This window comes from Acartia tonsa, chromosome 13, assembly GCF_053477335.1.
Source record: "Acartia tonsa isolate MP-2025a chromosome 13, ASM5347733v1, whole genome shotgun sequence".
Taxonomy (NCBI): Eukaryota; Metazoa; Arthropoda; class Copepoda; order Calanoida; family Acartiidae; genus Acartia; species Acartia tonsa.
The window spans coordinates 19,911,213-19,931,170 of record NC_137272.1 but is presented as its reverse complement, the minus strand read 5'-3'; the positions used below and the strand labels follow the sequence as shown (position 1 = coordinate 19,931,170).

The following is a 19,958-nucleotide window of genomic DNA, read 5'->3' as shown; positions in this document are numbered from 1 at the left end:
ATCCGAACCAGTGGCGCTAGCAGGACGGGACATTCCCTGCCGCCATCAGCTGGATGTGGATAAGCGGCGCTAGCAGGACGGGACATTCCCTGCCGCCGATAGGCTGAAACACGCCACATAGCTGCAAGCGGCGCTAGCAGGACGGGACATTCCCTGCCGCCGATAGGCTGAAACATGCCACATAGCTGCAAGCTGCGAGCTAACATACGAGTGTAGTGCACCAGAACAGAGAAAAACTACGTCAACCCCGAGTATCCTGAGAGGCTACAACGCAGCCACCCATCTAGAAAACAGATATTATATCACATTTTCAGGGATTACCACCCTAGTGTGATGGCCAAACAATAGATTTATGAGCAAAGCTTGGCAAACAAATTGTTGTGTTGTGATAAATCTAAGAATAGAACAGGCTTGGATTATTGTGTATTGTGATAACAGCTAAAAATAGAACAGAGTTGGTAAACAAATCTGTTATGCAATTGTGATAAGGACAGAAATAGAAGCTAGATGTAACATAATAAAGACCCTGATATACAATCAAAACAATCTCAAGCCCATAGCACAACAACAACAATACACCCCTTATTCCAAGGGAAGGGGAGGGGCCCCTCTCCATTGAAGGCAAATACAATCAGGGTGATATAATAGATAAACCTAGGATTAAGAAGAAAAGGCCCTATTACACCAGCACACAGTTACCCCCCTCCCTCACAGGGGGAACGGACGGAGTTACCCCCGTCCCCTCACGCGCTTCCCCCCTTCCTACCCACACTAGACTAAGTCCGTCTGTAGTGTGGGGCTAGTGATCGGACACACAGAGCGCCATTCACGGATAGCGCAACAGAGTGCGGAAAATATCATAAATCCAACGGACGAAGCGGACCAATGAGAGAGCGAGTTGAGGGGTGAGAGCGCGTTTTCCCCGTGTGCGCGGATTTGACGGCGCGGACGCGCGTTACAAGGACAGGAGATTCCACGCACACACACACACACACACACCCACACAGGAGAGGGGCCATTCTATAGCATACATCAGAGATATTTTTTAGGAGAAAAACTTGCAAGCTCCTCCCTCCCTGTCTACAGTGTGATAAGGAAAACTAAACCAGTTCCTTAAACCCGCTCAGACCCTCAACATCTTCCTAGCCTGCCAACCCTACTTCAAAGCTGAATGGTTAGTGAAACAAATATATGTATATATAAATACCCAAGTGATAAATAAGGTTGTTTTTCTGTATCATGGGTACAAGTAAGTGAATACTAACCTCACCAAACAACACTGGAAACTGATATGATAACTGAACGAAAGTACGCCCACCCTGTGGACATAGCCTGACTTGCTGCCCCACACTGGGCAGTGGTGGTGTGTACCTGGACCATCGACCTTCATAGTTGTGAACTATATACAGAGGAAGCGTGATTTTTTTGAAGCAAGGAGGAAAAGCTATCTAGCTCTGGGGATATTCCTATACACGTATATATATATATATGGGCGTGTAGCCATGTATATATATAGATAACCTACCTATCCATATATCCACTAGCGGATATGCTCCTAGAGACATCTGTGATACCTAACATATTCCCTGTTACCTTTAAGCTAAGATCCGCTGGTTGCCACAGAAATCAAGAGCTATACTGGAAAGGAGAACAACTCAGGCTCAACAGTTAAACAAGACGCTGGAACCAACAGACCAACCCCCTACTACTTATCATGGGGGCGCGCCAGCCACAGAAACTCTTGAGCCAGGAGGGCCGAGCCTACGGCTACGTGGACTACCACCCTAATTACACAGCTATAGTATTTATACTAGGGGTGAGCCGGCTCGAACCTCCTTGCGGTGCGGCTACTCTACTCTGCTCCTATATCTACAAGATACTGCTTCTGTTATTACTTTGGCCTACTGTGTCGAGTACAGTGAACATCAAACACATGCCAGGCCACAGACCCCTGGTCCCTGAGATGCCCTTGTCTGGAAGGGTGACTGAATGTCCGCTGCACAGCTCCTGTTCAGTTGGTACTCAATGTACGAGAAATAGCAATACTGGACTGGGGGTTGCTGAACCTGTAGGTGTCCTCCTGGGGGTGTTGAACGATGCAACTGAGCCTAATGAGAAGGTGACAAGCTTCAGAGACTTAGTGGCCAGCCCCAAGATGGACACTACTACCAGAACTGAGATTTCAAAGGGGCCCAGCCCTAGGGCCAGTACCACCTGTTTCTGGGGTGGAAAGGTCCTCCCTGGCACTGGCCTCACCAATCTGGAGGATGGGGAGCTGTCCCAGGGGAATAGGCTCTTCACCCAGATGCCCGACGCGTACCTGGGGGTGGGGGAGCCGCCACCCAAGCCTCCCTGGGAGCCCCCAGGCATGGAACGACTGGGGACCGGCCTAAGGATGGGGACTGGTGACCTGCTGCAGTGGAAGACTTTACCCAGCATGGAGAGAGCAGGGTTGACCAGCAGCAGTGAGGCTGTTCCCCCACATTCCAAGACCAGATGCCGCTACTCTGTTGAACCACTGCACATGTCCCAGCCAAGTTCCCCCATGCTGCTGAAGATGGAGGCCCACCAGGATGCAGAGCTCCAACTAGGAAAGTCAATAAGAAGGCCACCCCTTGCCAAAACCAGAACCACCGCAGGGGCTCCCCACCAGCCGCTGACGGAGCCTGGCAGGGACGCAATACTAGCTGGCAACTCTGGCCCAACTCAGGTGGCTACCAACAGTCTGCTGACAGTCCGGAATACAGTTCAGGCTACCATCAGTATGGCATCTTCTGGGCCTTGCTGGTCCACCTGTGGGTACCTGTCCACACACTGGCCACAGGTACCCCCCAGAGATCATAGCCCCCTTTCCGACTGGCACCATCAACAGCCTTTGCTACCAACCACCTGGCATACCCAGAGGCAGGATCCCTCATGTGGAGAAGCACCTGCAGAAGCTAAGGCCGAGGCTGGCCTCGCCACCCAGGGGAGGAGAGCCGCTGTTGGATGGAAGGAACCTGTGTGTATGGGGAGGAGGCTGAATGTAACCAAGGAGCCACCACAAGCAGCCCAGCACCGCCTGACCCCTAGTAGGGGAGACCCTGTTTGTCAGCTGGTGCCCCAACTGGAGGAGGAGAGACCTGGCAGGTTGATACACCCTGGGGAAGCCGGCCTGATGGGACCCAGCTGGACGAAGGGGCGCTGCCGCTTCAACGGCCACACAGCCGCCAAGTGTAGAACCGGCTGGGACCGGGCAACGAAGAAACACCAGGCCGCCCAACAACCTGCATGCAACCAGTCTGCCACCCAGGTCCACCTGGAGGGAGATGCCCAGCCGTCACCCCAACTAGCTGCCGCCGCTGGGGCCGCGGCTACCCAGGAGTCTGTGTCTCAGATTGGGACCATGGTGGCCAGGATCAACGTGCTGGGAGGAGCGGCTGAACCCAACCGGGTTGGCCTGGACCTCAGCCGCAACCACAGGGGACCGGTGTCCGTAACCCCTGTCACCCCCAGCAAGAGCCGAGGGGCGCTACCCAGCGCCACCGGGACGGTGTACGGGGAGGCCCTGGCGGCCGCCGAGTGGGAGAGGCAAGAGGCGCTAGCCAGCGAGTCTGAGTCGATGTATGGGACGCCAACCGGCGTCGCCACCTGGAAGGAACGAGAGGTGCTTCCCTGCACCACCAAGCTGATGTCTGGGGCGACAACCGTCGCCGCCACCTGTGAAGACTGGGGGGTGCTATCCAGCGCCCCACGCTGGTGCCTGGGGCGACAACCGTCGCCGCCACCGAGAGACCTGGACCCCTGTGAAGACTGGGGGGTGCTATCCAGCGCCCCCACACTGGTGCCTGGGGCGACAACCGTCGCCGCCACCGAGATACCTGGACCCCGGACTTAGCCCGCAGCCCCAGAGGAAGGGGTGACACCCGTCACCCCCAGCCAGCCAGAGCCCCCAGCCAGCAGGGAGAGTCCAGCTGTCCCTCACCTTCAACTGCATCCAGCTGTCTACCTCCCTCAACCAAGCCAGGGTAATTGTATTGCACTGGTGTACCAGGAAGTTTGGGCTGGGCCAAACTTGCCTGCGCCCCCTGCATCTGCCCCAGGAGCCAGGGTATCAGCCATTACCAGCCAAACTGAAGAAGCTTTGACCGCTGCCTGGGGAGTAACACAACTAGATGCGCCAAGTGCCGAGCCTAACCATAGAAGTAGAGGATCCCCAACAATTATGTCTACCCAAGATGGAGACAATGTGCCTGGACCCCTTCAGGCTAGGGGAGGAAATCCGGAGCCTTGTGCCTCCAGTCCACTAGCAGCAGTGTCCGTGGATGGGCCTGTCTCCCAGCCAACTAGAGCGGAGCCACCCTTGCAGATCCAAGACAGCCTCCGGCATAAAGGGTGGACTGTTACCTTTCCCTACCCCGCAGGTCGGATTGCCATGCACCACCCTGCCAATGTCCAGAATGAGCCTGAAGGAGGCAACGCTCCTACAGTATGGCAACCACCACCTGCCCGCGTTGACAGAGACCCTGGAAGCCGAATGAACCTGACCAGCCCCGAGGGCGAAGAAACTGCGCCTGCATCCAGTAGCCAGCCTGCCAGCAGCAAGGTGACCAACACGATGGAGACCACCAGCCCAGTGGAGAAACCTGCAGAGGTGTACACCAGGCGGCTGTTGGTCCAAGCCCCCTCATGTGCTGTGCCACCCCTGGAGGTTGCCCGGGTGGCCTCAGAGGTACACACCCAACGGCCAGAAGATCCAACAGGACCAGCTACTCCAGCAGATATAGCCGATTCCGTTAGACCTGGGGAGGGCTGGAGTCCACCACCGTCCAGCAACTGGTATCCTGGCGGACCCATTCCACAAGGACAACAAACTGAAGGCCGCAACCACTGTCGGAAGTCTGGCGGTGCAGACAACCCCTCCAGCCTTCCGAGGGGAGAGTTGTGGTATGCGGCAGCTCTGGACCATGCAGAAACCAAGACATTATAGTGATGCTACGCACCTAGTTAAATCCTGTTATTCTACAATTCTGAAGCCACCTGAAAAGATGTCAGATAACGGTACTGATTTTATCTCTCAGTTGTCCTGCAAATGGAGGAAGGGGTGTTACCCCTCCCTCTCCCATCTTAAGCACCGGAACCTTCCCCTTCAACCACCAAGTTATCAGCACCACCTCAACCCTGAGGATAAAGGATCTAAACCTGCCCCCACACAGACTGTTGTTGTCACAAGTAATCATCAAACCTTCCCTCTTTAGTACCCAGACCTACCACTCAACCCCTCTATGCTTATCTACCTATTGTGCTGCTCCATGGGCTATCCTGCCTGCCCCAGACAGGGATAGCCATCTACCTAACCATTGCAATTATCTATGTTTTACTGTATGATTTATCTTTAACCATCTTTATTCCTAATCCATATGTATTTATATTATAGTTAACTGTATTCTTAATCCCCCCCACCCTTTCCAGGGATGGGGAATCATGATTGCCCAAACTGACTATTGTATATGTATTATAATGCTTTTATGTTATGATCATTTATTCCTATCCATGTAGTTATTGTTTGTTGTATATAGCTTCAGTATCCTTTACACCTTCAATAAAGTGACAACTGAAATAGATGTTGATTCTTGTCTAGTGAATGCTAGAGAAGCGTAGCTTCTCTATAGTAAGGTGTCCACGTCTGTTCACACTGCCGTAGTCTTTATTCGAACTCTGGTGTCTGCCATTTACCCTAGGCAGATACCACATAGGCATCAAATATTTTAATTTGTGTTATAGCTAGGTGGCAACCATCATGGATAAATGGAGTGGACAATAGCAGATAAATTAGTATTTTCTAAAAACACAGACTGTCGTTAAGGACTTGGCAGCCACAGTGGCAGTCACATCAGAATCCAGCTAACCTATCTGCAAAAAAGCCAACAACATATGAATTATTCTAAAGGATGGATTAAAGCTAAATGTTTAAAAATATGACAATACCACTGAATAAGGCAGTAAGATTTTTTTTTGTTTGTTTGTCGGTTTAGATCTCGCTAACAACTAAACCAATTAAAGTTTCCTTCTTATGGGAGCTTCATATACTTACCTATACGTTTTTAGGCTATTTAATCTTTAATTTTGATTCTTGGATGGTTTAAAGCCTTTTCAGCCCCCTCGCTCCGGTCCTTGAAATGCCTATATATGCAACATAAGCAGACAATTGTAAAATGATAAAATTCATGGGTATGCAAGATTAATTTATCTTCAATAATACTTTCCCTGTATCCATGAGCAATTACTGTTTAATTAAGTTCGCGGAAAATTTTAAATCAATTAATAACAATTTCTACTGGAAAATCATTTTGAATTACTTCTTGTTTGAATATATGACAATTGCTTCTTTATTTTCGTGGATAATTCTATAAAGAAATGTTCGGAGATAGACCAATTAAGGGTCGGAATTTGTACCGTACATAATCTGTACATATGAGGAGCCCTACAGTTTACAAATATTTTTTAAAAAACAGGATTTGTACATAACAAAGTATTTTTAAACCTAAACATAAATTCAACTCTTAGAAGCAGTATATTTTAGCCTATATACTTTTAAAACTAGTGTACATTTTCTGATAACTGTTCAACTGTCACCTTAAACTTAAGACTAAAAAATCAATACAAAACAAAGACATATTTTGGTTTATATTTGAAAAAGTGGGACATTGTAGAAAGAGTACAAATCACAAAGATGGGTTGAGCTAAAGTTTAAATTGGATTTAAAAACACAGGGCTCGGCAGTAGATTGTTTTTAAAAAAAACTTAAAAGATTTTATATTCTGGTCTACTTGCTGCTTCTTAACATAGATATAGCTTCGAGCATATGGCTGTTGGAAAAATGACAGCTGTGGCTAATTTATTAGCTCACAACTGCCTTTGGCAGCCGTAACACCATGGCAAACTGCTTATGCCTACTGCTTAATCATGCTGGAAATGGTGCTTCAGTTGACGAGCCCTGAGGAAAAAATGGTAAACGAATGAACATGAAAAAAATGCACAAAAACCAGGAACAAAGATTTAGAAACTTTTTTTTGCTTGCCATGTTATGATCACATTGAACAGTGTTACTAAGCAGAAAAATATTGGATTGAGAACGAGTTTTTTATGTAAATAATTATATGCTCGTTTTCCTAATAATTTTGAACTCAACATGTTTTTATTTTTGACTTTATTGATAAGAGATGGAAATTTTAATCTTCATTTAAAAAATCATGAATATCTTAAAAACTTATAGCCCCGAGGTGCCAAAGGCTCCGGCTAAAAAAACTGGTTTTAATCTTATGATTGTACATTTCTATATTCGTAGAAAGCTGGATATAATACGATGCTAGACATAGTTTTTTCGTATGGATGAGAACCGGTTCCTATCCACCGGATTCGAATGAATACGAGAAAAAGTGTTATTGAATCGGATATATTATCAACATACTCAAATATCAAACAAGCTTTATTTAATTTATTAATTGACGTGCGCGGCAAGCTTTTTTCATGTCTTTGACTTTAATACACCTCTAAAATAAATTTCTTCACTAGAACCCTTAATTAATAACATCGCTAAAAATTTGGTTCTCGGTCTTTTTATTATATAAAAAATTTTTACACAGTTGTTGACATTCTATCTTCCTATCACATGATATCACGTGACACTCTATCTATCTATCACATTTCATGTGACTTTCTATCTATCTATCATATGGTTTCACGTGGTTATTAATGCCTTGCTTTTCCGCTTACGTTTTGTTGGTTGTACATTTTGTTCCAAGAAATGTTACTACAGCTGTTATGTCAGATGCGTTAAGTGAGTAATAAATATTAGGACGCCTTGTTATATTACAGGCCTAACCCATTACCATGCATATTTAGGACTTCCAAACATATGTTCTGCGATTAAAGTATTGCATACCGTTAGAATCGTCATAAACTGTAGTTTTTTGATATATAGGAACCATAGCCAAGGATATACGTGTTAAAATGCCAACTTACGGGCTTAAAAATTTTCAACCTTTTTCTCACATTTTTGAACGTAGCTCCTAAATTAGAAATAGCACAAAATTAGTACTTATATTTCCAAAAACTAGAGTTAATTGCTATTCTAACGGTATGCATAGCATATTTCTACTATTAATACAAGCCGCGCAATTTGAATCTTTAAAATATGAGCATTTTTGCACAACATTTACATCCATAAATCTTACTACTTGGGTGTAAATAGATTTACCTAAATACATTTTGGAAAAATTGATTTATTATCAGCTTTTTAACTTATTAGTTCCAACGGAATGCAAAATATATCTTCGATTGCACTATCCCCGACTTCATGGCAAACAGTTAGTTACGGAAAAGTTAAACATTCACAACAAACTAAAAAACAAAACAAAAACGAAAACATTGTTGTTCATGGATAGCGCAGCAATCAATCTCTAGGGATCTACAGGGATAAGACAATGGCCGATAAATTGATGTACATCCGCAATGATGATACACAAAATTACCCCTTCTCTGGTGTACATAATTAGTGGTTTAAACGTTTGAACACTCAACTGAATTAACCTCCCAATCAAAATTCACCAAAGTCCCCAAAGTTGTCAAGCCAACGAATAACAAAATTTTTTTTTTTTGGGGGGGCTTATTACATGTAAAATTAAGCATTTAGTAGCGTTTAATGATTGAGGATAAGAAAGGGTTAAATTATTGCAGTTCCTCTATCTACCTACAATTTCAAATAGGAAGGAAAGAGACATTGGACTGTAAATTTTACAGGTAACCAAACACTTTTTCATTCTAAATTTTGGATAATTTTATTGAATCTTAATTGGTTGGTACATACTAGCAGTTACAGTATACATTTTTTTATATCAATCATTTTAATCTAAGAAGCAGTAATTTTATTTCTCGTATTCATTCGAATCCGGTGGATAGAAACCGGTTCTCATCCATACGAAAAAACTATGTCTAGCATCGTATTATATCCAGCTTTTTACGAATATAAAAATGTACGATCATAAAATTAAAGCCAATTTTTTAGCCCGTGCCTTCGGCACCTCGGGGCTAAAAGAACTTGTTTTAATCTTATAATTGTTCATTCTATATCCGCGGAAAGCTGTTTATAATACGATGCGAGAAATAACTATTCTCATAATTTGAGATGTACATCATTAACATTACGACTACATACTTTTACATAAATATTTTCGAAAAATTAACAGGAGCCATTATTCGCTTATTTCAATTTAGGACATACGGACAAGCAAATTATAGAGTAGCTAAGCTATTCATCATGAAAAATAAATCCATCATTGTCATGTAAATGTATTTAACAGTATATATATAAAAAATGTATACAAACATTTTGGCATTTTCCTTCTAATGTTATTTAATATTGTAGCCTTGTAATAATATGGTTTTCAAATGGTGGGGCAATTAATCTTAACCCCTCTATTATACCATTAATCATAAGCTTTATTAGGCATCATTTCAACCAAGTGAATTAGAGTAAGATTAATATACCATCTATTGTCCTAGGAATCCCCTTTATGGCTGCCAGTGAAGGAGTTGTCACCATAGGCGTGCAGAAGTGGGGGGGGGGGCGGAAGTGTTAAAATTGAAATTCCCCTCTTGATTTTTGTTTCATATATGGTAGAGCCCGAAGATGCTAGGTGTGCAGCCGCTAGTATAATCTAAAGCAATTAATATAAAGTTGATTATGGTTACAAATTTATTAAATCATTATGAAGGAAAATACCGTTTTAATAAACAAACGCAAACAATCACACAAAAATCGATGTACATTAAAAATCTTCTATTAGCAATAAGGGAGAGGACAATGGCAGTTAAATAAGTCAACAACACTCCTTCTAATAATGCTTTACATACATAAATAAAAAGGGTCGAAGGGAGTTTGATTTATTGTCCATTGTTCCATCCCTGTATTCCTTTTTAATTTATACATTTTGTATTTACTGTATGTTTAATAATTAGAAAAAAACAAGGATGAAAAATTTTAAAACAATTGTTGGCTGTAGATTAGAGTAAAACACTAGGGGGGAACGGGTAATATAATTGTATGTCCCCGCCCCGAGAACCCTTAGCCGATTTTCAATTAAGCCTTTGCAAATCAACCAATAGCGTTGGGAATATTAACACAGCCCAGTCACTACAGACGAGCAGAAAGCAATTTGCTAGCAGACGAAAAAGGTCCCCAACAGGGGGATCCAAGTAGTTGTAGTCATAGACGTCCAAGGGGAGGGGGGGTAATGGGGCGATTACCCCCCCCCCCCCAAACGAATTTGGGGTTGCCGTAGGCACCCCCAAAATTTTTTTCATTTTACCCCCCCCCCCCATTTAAGAGGGGGTATTTACCCGCCCCAAACAATTTTGGGGGGGTAAATACTCCCCCCAAAATAGAAAATCTTTAACAAAAAAATTTTTGCGCGCTTCGCGCGCATTTTCAATACTAAACTTTTGATAAAATTTAATTAACCCCCCCAAAAATTTTACCCCTGGGGTAAATTTTGTGGGGGGTAAACAAATTTTAACCCTGCCAACAGATTTTAGGGGGGGTAATTACTCCCCCCAACCAAATTTTACCCACGGGGTAAAAATTTTGGGGGGGGGGTAAAAAAAATTTGCAGCGCGCTTCGCGCGCCATTTTACCCCCCAAAACCGAATTACCCCCCCCTTAAAAAAATTTTACCCCCCCCAAAATAAAAAGCTTGGACGCCCCTGGTTGTAGTGGTACGGCATAATACCGACATACGAGCTAAAATAAGAGCGTAAAAATAGACAACTATAATATTCTAACAATGACAAATAAGGACTTGCGGACAAAACTAAATGTAGAGTAGCTATGCTGCTTAAAAAAATTATGATAAACGTCAATCTTCTTATTTGGTGGTATATAATTAGTAAATTATCAAATTATGAAATTAGGGATAAAGGGATGGGACATCTGTTGCTAAAATTTATTTTCCTTTTTCACGAATGTTAGGCAGCTTGTAAATATAAAGGGAGAAATGGCTTTTACAAATTAAATAGCCATTGTCTTATGTACCCTCTCTCTACGAACTTACAAAGGTGAAATTGGAAATAAATAAATTAAAGGTTAATTTATAGTTTATTGACATATCCTCTCACTCCCTGCAAATTATAAAATAGATGATTTAAAACAGTTTATTTCTAATTATTATGGCCAAAAATAGTAAATACCTACTTCAAAAATTGTACAGCTTACAAAAAAAGTAAGAAACAGGCTAAATATGTAAACAAGTAGCGCAGCAATAATAAGCTAACAACAGATTTATTGCAATAAGAAGAGTAAATAAGATATAGTCAACAAATCATTGAATATGACATTCAAGCTTTATATTTGTGGAAATACTGTACAAATTTTTAAAATAAGATTTTACATTCGTAGTTAGCTTGTTGATTCAGAAATTTTAACAGTTAAGGGTGTTAAACCATTAATATTTAATCAAACTATATTTATTATTTTAAAAATGAATGTTTTTTTTATATGTAAAATTAACTAGATGTGTATTGTATTATGATATATTTATCTAAAAATAATATTTTACCCTATCTAGCATTAATGAAAATCAAAAATAATTTGAATATCAGATTAAAATTTACAATTTTTTAAATATTATATAAAATGTACAAAAATTCACACACACTAAAAACAATCAAAACATATATGAGATTAAAAAACACAACAAATTAAACAAACACAATTTTTCTCTAAATTAAAAAAAACATCACACTCAAAACCTTACTTTTAAATCTTGTATGTTCTTGATGAAATTTTTTCAGTACATATTATTTGTGATTGTTTGTATGTTTTTTTGGAAGATCTTAAAGGACTTTAAAAGTCTAATAAATAGACTAAAAAGTGATACTTAATATTGTCTATCACAGTTTTCGTAAAATTTGGAAGATTTACTTCTATAATATGTTATAAAAGAACAAAGTTTTTTGGGGGGCACTTTTTAGAGTCTTTTGTATTACGGGGACTAGAATTGGGTAGGGGTTATTGGGCACTTTGGTTCGGGGTGGAATAATAATGCACGTTTCTTTACATGAGATTTTGGACTAGAGGGGTGGGGGGGGGGGGGGTTATAGCTCGGTTGGTGGGTAAAAATTGGACTAGTTGGAGGCTTGGATGTTCATATTAACGGAGATTGCAAACTTAAAGGTCGATTGGTGATTTGGGAGTTGAGATTTTATCAAAAACAAATCATAACAGTTTTATATATTATTCACTTGAATGGGGGTAGAAATATCACATTCTTTTCACATGACAATTTTTCTTCTTCTAGGGTTTTTTGTGGGATGGCAATTTATGGCATTTTTGTGTTATACAGTTTGATACAGCGGTGGTTTGTTCCTCTAGGTTTGTTGGTGGCTGGTACTAGTGGACTGGGATACCATTCTGCATTACTGGGGTCAGGTACCCTGAACTATCATATAATTAGATTTGTCTCGTTGCTTTTTTCCAGAGAGAGGACAATGGGCTGTTTATTACACTAGTCCCCAAAGTTTTATGATAACGTTTTCTTATTCGTTGGTTCAACAACTTTGGGGACTGCACTGTATTTTGATTGGTTAGATCATCAATTTGAGTATTTAAAGTTTTAACCACTAATTTTATTTATACTGAAGGGATAATTTTGTGTATCATCATTTGGGATGTATATCAATTTATCGGTCATTGTCTCATCTGTTTAGATCACTGGCTTATTTTCTAAAAAATTGCAAAAATGGAAATAAAATATGAGGATATTGTGACAGGATATTGTGTGTTGTCAATTTAAGTTGCTAGTATAGTCCTCAGATATTGGTCAATACGTTCCTCCTTAGTCAGGGTAGGAAATTAGGTAATGTCTTAAGGGGGGAGATGGAGGTATCATTAAGTTAGTCATCTGGGATAAACATTTTATCAGAGTATATGAGAACCTCTCACACCGCGTATTCTAAATCAATTATTGACAGAAAATTTTTTTGTCTAATATATTGTAATTTACATTTTATAGAGGTAATGCTTGGATCAGTCCAATTTGCATATTTATATTCTACAATAAATTCATCTAGAAACCTGAATCTACAATGAACAATCTTGATGAAATCTGATATGTTTAAATTAACAAAAAAATCAAATCTTGATATGAGAGGCTTTATGTTTTTCCAATAATATATCTTAAACAGCTGGACATATTTCGGGTAAGTTTCGTATGAGTCCTAGGCAATGCTTTCCAAAGATATATGACTTAGAATTGCTGCCTTAATTTTTAAAAGCGAAGCTTTTCTATAATTAGGGTCGGTCCGTCCGTCCGTCCGTCCGTCACGGATAGCTTTTTTCGTTAATTTAGGCATGTTAGAATTGTCCTATCGATTTCAAACTTTGAATGGTGATTCCTGCAGTAGTTAGATACAATTTAGAAAGCGTAGCAACTCTATAATCATTACCAAAATGTCCGTACGTCCATTTTAAACATGTTGATTTTTTACTTTTTTAACAACAAATTTTTATATGATCTAATTATCCGATTGATCTGATTTTTTGTATACTGATTCCTGGGACAACAAAGTACAATATTATAAGCGAAGCAACTCTATAATTAAGTCCTAAAAATGTAAGTATGTCCATAAACATCATTCTGTATCAAGCAGTTTTTCAACAAATTTACTTACAATTTTGCATCGACTCTTATACATTTATATTCTGATTATTCAGTTCTGACACTATACAAGTGTTAATGTCCGTTTGTCCTACCGTTTCAGTGCTTCGCTTTTATGGATGTTGTCATCCTTGTTTATTTAACTTTAGCAAAATCCTAGTTTAAGTTAACTAATCGGATGAAAGTTAATTAGAATTAAAACGGTGTACACACAAAGTCGCATGACTGATAAAAAACAAGCTTCGCAGAAACTGGCGGTCAAATAGACATGTCATCAAGCTCAACGGCATAAATAGCTCCACTACTGAAATCTAAGAAAGCTAGATTTGGAATTTATGTAAATCAATAGGACAATTCTATCATAACACGAAAGAAAAACTTTTGCTTGAATTTAAAAACGTAAAATTAAAATGTAATAGGCTTTTTCTCTTTATGCTCTGTTATACCTAGAAAGAAGAAAACTGAGGGAGAGAGAAAAAGAATAGACAGAGAGAGAGAAAGAGTAAAACCGAGGGAGAGAGAGAGAGAGATAGAGTATGATTTGATTTTTTTCTTGTTCTACATATAAAGGAGATTTAGATAGCCAATATCTATCCATGGATATCTAGAGTTAGATACCCAGCGTTTAGGAGATAAGTAATTAAAATATATATAAATTGATTTTATTTGGGGTAAAGTATGGGGCAACTGTTATTATTTTGGGTATATTTCTCCACTTTTGGGGGGAGGAAGAACAAAAATTCTTGAATTGAGAAAATCATTTGACTACCAACTTTTCGATAATCATAAACAACAATTTTTGAGAACCAAAGTATTGTTTTCTGTATTTAATTAATTGTTTATAGCATGCTTTTATGGTGATCAGTTATCAATTATTAATAGTAAAAAGAAGCAGCAAAGATAAGAATACCTTACTCAAATCTTTCCTTATGTCTATCCATCTAATAATCTATCTTAATCTATTAATCTATCCATCCATCCTTTAATCCACCAATCCATATATTTGTCTATCTGACAAAGGGGAAAGCATAGTTAAATGTCAATGTACTTAACATTTCATTTCATATATCATCACTCTTTTTTAGTAGCGAAACTATCCTACTATTTTGATGTCCATACGTCATGGATCTAAAACATTTGTTAAAATAAATTGTCAAAAGGAATATATAATTAACCAAAACAATAAGTTATTTATTGACATATGCAAAAGTCTTGATTTAAATTCTCAAAATCTTTATCCTTAAATAATCTTTTCCACTAAAAATTACGATAGATTATTATTTCTGCGATGTTATATATATAATTGACTTTGTCTACATATAAAGGATTTTTTTTCAAATAAGAAAATTTTTATTTTTGGTGCTTTTCCTTAAGTGTCTAGTGAGCAAAGAACTCTCCACTTTATTTTAAAATATTCTAAAAATAAGTAGGGGAGGTCTTAAAGCCTAAACCCTGATTTGAGGAGGTGGGGATTCTAACCCTACGGAGCTACCATGTACCCAGTATAACCTAAACTAAGTTAAAATACTATTATTATTTTCGATAAATTTCTCTTTAAAAAGGGGGAGGGGTTGTTATTGCTTCACAGGCATTTTGATGAAAAACACCAAACTTTTTTCTTCAATATAAAATATGTTAAATCTACCAAAGGATGAATTTAACACATAAGAAAAAGAAAACCATTGATTAATTATACACTATCTGTAGAAATATAGGAGAAGATATAATTTTCTTCCATTTATTTATCTATCTAGCTTTCAAAGTATCCGCGCAGAAAATGACTTGGACAAATAATAGAAATCGAGATTGTACTAGATCAGTTTAAAAATCCAAGACTTTTCTACAATTATGCCTTGATTCATTCGTTGACATTTCTGTGTTTAACATAGGTATTTTCTTGTTGATTAATTTGCATTTCTGGTACAAACTATTTATGGAATAGAATTATCCTATAAATTCGATTTTTAATTTGTGATTTCATGGACGAAAAGGCTTAATAATATTCAGTGTCTTAAATCTTAAAAGCACTGACACTATAATGACCGTCAATCATTTTCTCTGCTATGTTGAGCTTCACTTTTATGTATGTTGTCATCCTTGTTTTAACAAAAACCTTTTTTTGTAAAATATCCTTATATTATCTTTTCTGGGCTGATTTTTGGCTATTTTCTGAGGAAATCCTCAATAAAAATAGACTGAAAAGTATCCTCACCCCCCCCCAAAAAAAAAATTCCTTGACCATAAAGTTAGAGGCTATATAAAGTAATTTAATTTCATATTATGAAATTTCGCCTAAATGTTTCTTCTTAAAATATCAAAGAAGAAGTTTCTATTTTAAGTAAAAATAAACTGTAAAATTGTCTTTTTCTTGAATGTCGGTTGTTTCAGGGTTTTTTCAAAATCTTGTAAAAAATTAAACAGCAAATATGTTTAAGTTAAGTTAGGGGTTCTATTCTTGAAATTAAAAAAAAACCGTTAGTTACAAAAGGATAAGGTTATGTTATTTGTGTTAATTGTCAGGATAAAAGGGATAAGACAATGGCCGATAAATTAATGTACATCTCCAATGATTATACATAATTACCCCTTCTGTAGATTGTAATTATTTATTGAAACGTTTGAAACACTCAACCCAATTAGCCAACCAATCAAAATTCACTAAAGTCCCCAAAGTTGTTTAGCCAACGAAAAAAAACGTTATTATCAAACTTTTGGGACTAGTGTAATAAGCAGCCCAATGTCCCCTCTCTCTCTCTCTCTCTGGCTAATTGTGTACTTTATTCATTATTGAATGAACGTTAAAATGTCGGACGCTTCTTAAAGGAGCAGGGAAAAGACAATTTGGACGAAAAAGTAATTTCAACTAAAATTTCCCAAAAGTCCTATTTGAGATATTTTGCGGTTAAATATGGCAAACGGCTTTGTAGTAATTTGAGACATATTCTGTTATTGGTTAGCTGTAAACTTTGAAGGGTGATGTTTTGATTGGGTTGTACAAAACAATGTATAATCTACATAAGAGACACATTAATTTACCGCCCTTAAGATTCCTGGATAACACCCCTCCTTTCTTCGTGTCATTTAGAAAATAGGAAAATGAATTTTTACACCATTATCCTGTCCCTAAATCCCAGGAAGTTCCAGCAAATTTTGGATAGCCTGATATCTAGTTGCCGAAAGTGTACGCAGTTTCCTGGGTGTTTCCTCATCCTAGCTCAATATTTACTACTAGCTAAAAAAGCTTCAAACTTCAAAAAAAAAAAATCAAAATTTAAAAAATTCAAATTTATAATGTATATTGTATAAATCGTTTACACATTCAAATTTTGATTTTTTTAAGGGAAGTTTGAAGATTTGTAGCTAGTAGTAAATATTGAGCGAGGATGAGGAAACACCCAGGAAACTGCGTACACTTTCGGCAACTAGATATCAGGCTATCAAATTTTGTAGTTTTAGAAACATTATTATCAAAGTTAGCGACGACACTTCTTTGTTTGCACAAAATAAATCAAAGTTATTTCATGAAAATAATAAAATTGATATTGTACCCCCCAAAATTGTTTGGGGGGGGGGGGGGTAAATACCCTGCGGCACCCCCAGAGTAGGGGTAAATTTTAAATGTGGGGGGGGGTAATCGCCCCGTTACCTCCCCCCCCCCCCTTGGACGTCTATGATTGGCAACAAGTGAAATGATTCTAAAATAATATTTGGGGGGCAGATATAAGGTCGTTAATTTTACGATGTGTTGCTCCCCAACAACAGCTGAAAATCAAGTATGGGTTTTATGATTTTTTTCAAATTAATTTTGTTGTTGGTATAAGCTGTATAAAAGGACTTCAAACTAAATCTTTGGCTTATATTAGAACTAGGTAAGGTGAGGGTTAGGAAAGCACCGCATGGATAGGCTAAAATAATTTGAAAGTAAATGGTATAATAAATTTTTCTCGTAATCCTTTGAATCCGGTGGATAGGAACCGGTTCTCATCCATACGAAAAAACTATGTCTAGCATCATGTTCGGCACCTCGGGGCTAAAAAAAATGGTTTCTTATAATTGTACATTTTATATCCGCGGAAAGCCGTTTATAATACGATGCGAGAAATAACTATTAAAGCTTTCTAAAATATTCTAAAAGTAATGACGTTGTCGCTCTATTCATGAAAATGATTACTATTTTTATTGACCATGATATACTTTAGAAAATATTTATACTTTATTCAATAAACTTTGAACATGATTTTCCTATTTCTTGCTGAAGTCAAAGTTTGCACTTTTCAGGGACGCATGGATAGGTCAATTGAAAATATTTATACTTTATTCAATAAACTTTGAACATGATTTTCCTATTTCTTGCTGAAGTCAAAGTTTGCACTTTTCAGGGACGCATGGATAGGTCAATTGAAAATTAACCTTAGGTTTATAAAGTAAAAAATCCAAAGAAATAGACCATAGTCCATATTGCAAATAAATAACATTATTATTTTTCCAAAATCCTTCTTGATTTCAATTATAATGTTGGTTTAGTTAAAGGTAGAGAGGATTGTTATTTTATCTTCCTTTTAACTATCCTTTAATCCCTGTATAAATTCTAACAGATTTTATAAAATTTGTGCTTGAAGTAAACTGTCCGTCCGTGCAAGAATGTTTAATTTTCGTGTAGCTGGACAAAGTGTCTCAAAAATCAGCCATGTGACGTCACAAATGTGAGGGAGATGAGAGGAGAGGTAGGAAGAAAAATCCCTAAAAAAGAGATGGATATTCACTCATTCTTATGACGTCACATGGCTAATTTTTGAGACACTTTTTCCGCTCCCATTTTCGTCTGAATTAAGAGTCACTTATTTTTTATTTTATGACCCTAATTTTTCAACAAATTACTTTTGAAGATATCTTTATATTTTATTACTAGAGGCGTCTAAGGGCACTTTTCATTTTCAATTCTAGTTTTAAATAGAAAGGTAAAAAAAAATTTCGGTTGTTATCATTTTTTTTTACATGAGTAATTTCTTTTAGTAGGTTGCAAGTACCCACCCCAAAAAATAGTCATAACCTTACTAGGACCTTGAGAGCTACTTTGAATAGGAGAACCATATCGGTCCAGCGGTTAGCAGGATCTTTCAATACAGACAAACAGACACAAAAAGAAATCCTGTTACTTTTTTATAAGGATTTAGCTACAAAAAAAAAACGAAGTTTCTAAAAAAAAAAAACATTGAAGAGAATGCAAATTATTTTAAAGATCTACTGAAAAACACTTAATAGATTGTCCCTTTTGTAAGTACAAACAAACTGTGCAGAAATATGACATTTATTAATAAATCAAACTTACCCCAAATTCTTTACTATGTCTTTGGTACTTATAACTACCGTGGGTAAAGAAAAGGAGTTATTAAAGAAATTTTTATTTATTTTTCATCAGCTGATGTCATGATGGGGATTTTTCAACCTTGAAGAATACAATTTTCTCGACGAAGACCAAACTGCATAACTTTTGTGTCACTTTTGATTCCTGTGACGTCATATAATGAGGAAGATGAGAGGAGAAGTGGGAAAGAAAACCCCTAAAAAAGAGATGGAGAATATGACGTCAAAAGGAGTGCAAAAGTTATGCAGTTTGGTCTTCGTCAATTTTCTCCATTTCATTCTGTACAGCAGTTCTTATTCTCAAAAAGATTAATTGCAAAAAATAGAGTTTTATGACAAGGCTTTGGCAGTTTATGCTGTTTTAATAGTATATCAAATTATGTGGATGTGATACACGTGCGAAAGTGAATGTACACGTCTAATTTGACAACTACAGAAAGTCTGTGTAGAAATAAAGGGGACAATGGGCTGTTTATTACACTAGTCCCCAAAGTTTCAAAATAACGTTTTCTTGATCGTTGGCTCAACAACTTTGGGGACTTTAATTGAATTTTAATTGGTTGGAATATTAAGTTGAGTGTTCAAACATTTCAACCACTAATTGTAATTTACAGAATGTGCAATTTTGTGGAACATCATTTGGGATGTACATCAATTCATCGGCCATTGTCTTATCCCTTTAGATCCCTGGCAAGTCTGTGTATATTTATTTTATTATTTTCCCAACCAACTAAGCTACCAAGCCCATTTCTAATTTTTTTTATTACCCAGACTTCAACAACGCAATGTATACTGGATAGTAAGATTGGGTGTAAAGTTATGTGTTAATTGTCTAGTGCCCTTTCCTTGTGCATCTTGACTTACTAAAATTTTAGATCATAATCAATAAATAGAAATATT

At 38.3% G+C, this 19,958-nt stretch overlaps 1 protein-coding gene across 1 annotated transcript in view; it reads right to left on the bottom strand.

The window, feature by feature from the left end:
- The window catches only part of LOC145335439 (uncharacterized), a 113,431-nt gene that overhangs the window by 28,376 nt on the left and 65,097 nt on the right, over positions 1-19,958 (bottom strand). Inside the window, exon 4 of the mRNA XM_080181184.1 lies at positions 11,793-12,471. The gene's annotated coding sequence lies outside the window, so the exon portion shown is untranslated. The remainder of the gene's footprint in view (positions 1-11,792; positions 12,472-19,958) is intronic.